The sequence below is a fragment of the Euwallacea fornicatus genome, unplaced genomic scaffold (assembly GCF_040115645.1).
Source record: "Euwallacea fornicatus isolate EFF26 unplaced genomic scaffold, ASM4011564v1 scaffold_52, whole genome shotgun sequence".
In the NCBI taxonomy this organism is placed as follows: Eukaryota; Metazoa; Arthropoda; class Insecta; order Coleoptera; family Curculionidae; genus Euwallacea; species Euwallacea fornicatus.
This window is the reverse complement of record NW_027096020.1, coordinates 295,469-298,447: the sequence shown is the minus strand read 5'-3', so window position 1 is coordinate 298,447 and position 2,979 is coordinate 295,469.

The window sequence follows — 2,979 nt, the reverse complement described above, 5'->3', positions numbered from 1 at the left end:
ACTTTAAGTGCTCAAACACACAACTTTTTTGACTTTTCAAATTTTGAATCTCGATAACTTCGGCAAATGAGGATCAAATTTGTTAAACAAAGTGTCAAATTACTCAGCTCGACGAGATTTTGAAAATGTACAACACATCATGATTGCATCTTGTTGAATTTCCAAGAAAAATAGTACTTTAAGTGCTCAAACACACAACTTTTTTGACTTTTCAAATTTTGAATCTCGATAACATCGGCAAATGAGGATCAAATTTGTTAAACAAAGTGTCAAATTACTCAGCTCGACGAGATTTTGAAGATGTTACTACACATCATGATTGCATCTTGTTGAATTTCCAAGAAAAATAGTACTTTATGTGCTCAAACACACAACTTTTTTGACTTTTCAAACTTTGAATCTCGATAACTTCGGCAAATGAGGATCAAATTTGTGAAAAAAAGTGTCAAGTTACTCAGCTCGGCGAGACTTTGAAGATGTTATAACACATCTGGATTGCATCTTGTTGAATTTCCAAGAAAAATAGTACTTTATGTGCTCAACCACACAACTTTTGTGACTTTTCAAAATTTGTAGCTCGATAACTTCGGCAAATGAGGATCAAATTTGTTAAACAAAGTGTCAAATTACTCAGCTCTACGAGATTGTGAAGATGTTATAACACATCATGATTGCATCTTGTGGAATTTCTAAGAAAAATAGTACTTTATGTGCTAAAACACACAAATTTTTTGACTTTTCAAATTTTGTAGGTCGATAACTTCGGCAAATGAGGATCAAATTTGTTAAACAAAGTGTCAAATTACTCAGCTCGACGAGATTCTGAAAATGTACAATACATCATGATTGCATCTTGTAGAATTTCCAAGAAAAATAGTACTTTATGTGCTAAAACACACAACTTTTGTGACTTTTCAAAATTTGTAGCTCGATAACTTCGGCAAATGAGGATCAAATTTGTTAAACAAAGTGTCAAATTACTCAGCTCGACGAGATTTTGAAGATGTTATAACACATCATGATTGCATCTTGTTGAATTTCCAAGAAAAATAGTACTTTATGTGCTCAAACTCACAACTTTTTTCACTTTTCAAATTTGGTGGGTCGATAACTTCGGCAAATGAGGACCAAATTTGTTAAACAAAGTGTCAAAATACTCAGCTCGACGAGATTTTGAAAATGTACAACACATCATGATTGCATCTTGTTGAATTTCCAAGAAAAATAGTACTTTAAGTGCTCAAACACACAACTTTTTTGACTTTTCAAATTTTGAATCTCGATAACTTCGGCAAATGAGGATCAAATTTGTTAAACAAAGTGTCAAATTACTCAGCTCGACGAGATTTTGAAGATGTTACTACACATCATGATTGCATCTTGTTGAATTTCCTAGAAAAATAGAACTTTATGTGCTCAAACACACAACTTTTGTGACTTTTCAAACTTTGAATCTCGATAACTTCGGCAAAGGATTTCCAAATTTGTTAAACAAAGTGTCAAATTACTCAGCTCGACGAGATTTGGAAAATGAACAATACATCATGATTGCATCTTGTTGAGTTTCCAAGAAAAATAGTACTTTATGTGCTAAAACACACAACTTTTGTGACTTTTCAAAATTTGTAGCTCGATAACTTCGGCAAATTAGGAATAAATTTGTTAAACAAAGTGTCAAATTACTCAGCTCGACGAGATTTTGAAGATGTTACTACACATCATGATTGCATCTTGTTGAAATTCCAAGAAAAATAGAACTTTATGTGCTCAAACACACAACTTTTGTGACTTTTCAAACTTTGAATCTCGATAACTTCGGCAAATGATTTCCAAATTTGTTAAACAAAGTGTCAAATTACTCAGCTCGACGAGATTTTGAAAATGAACAATACATCATGATTGCATCTAGTTGAATTTCCAAGAAAAATAGTACTTTATGTGCTAAAACACACAACATTGGTGACTTTTCAAAATTTGTAGCTCGATAACTTCGGCAAATGAGGATCAAATTTGTTAAAAAAAGTGTCAAATTACTCAGCTCGACGAGATTTTGAAGATGTTATAACACATCTGGATTGCATCTTGTTGAATTTCCAAGAAAAATAGTACTTTAAGTGCTCAAACACACAACTTTTTTGACTTTTCAAATTTTGAATCTCGATAACTTCGGCAAATGAGGATCAAATTTGTTAAATAAAGTGTCAAATTACTCAGCTCGACGAGATTTTGAAGATGTTACTACACATCATGATTGCATCTTGTTGAATTTCCAAGAAAAATAGTACTTTATGTGCTCAAACACACAACTTTTTTGACTTTTCAAACTTTGAATCTCGATAACTTCGGCAAATGAGGATCAAATTTGTTAAACAAAGTGTCAAATTACTCAGCTCGACGAGATTTTGAAGATGTTATAACACATCATGATTGCATCTTGTTGAAATTCCAAGAAAAATAGAACTTTATGTGCTCAAACACACAACTTTTTTGACTTTTCAAACTTTGAATCTGGATAACTTCGGCAAATGAGGATCAAATTTGTTATACAAAGTGTCAAATTACTCAGCTCGACGAGATTTTGAAGATGTTATAACACATCATGATTGCATCTTGTGGAAAGTCCAAGAAAAATAGAACTTTATGTGCTCAAACACACAACTTTTGTGACTTTTCAAAATTTGTAGCTCGATAACTTCGGCAAATGAGGATCAAATTTGTTAAACAAAGTGTCAAATTACTCAGCTCGACGAGATTTTGAAAATGTACAATACATCATGATTGCATCTTGTTGAATTTAAAAGAAAAATAGTACTTTATGTGCTAAAACACACAACTTTTGTGACTTTTCAAAATTTGTAGCTCGATAACTTCGGCAAATGAGGACCAAATTTGTTAAACAAAGTGCCAAATTGATCAGCTCGACGAGATTTTGAAGATGTTATAACACATCTGGATTGCATCTTGTTGAATTTCCAAGAA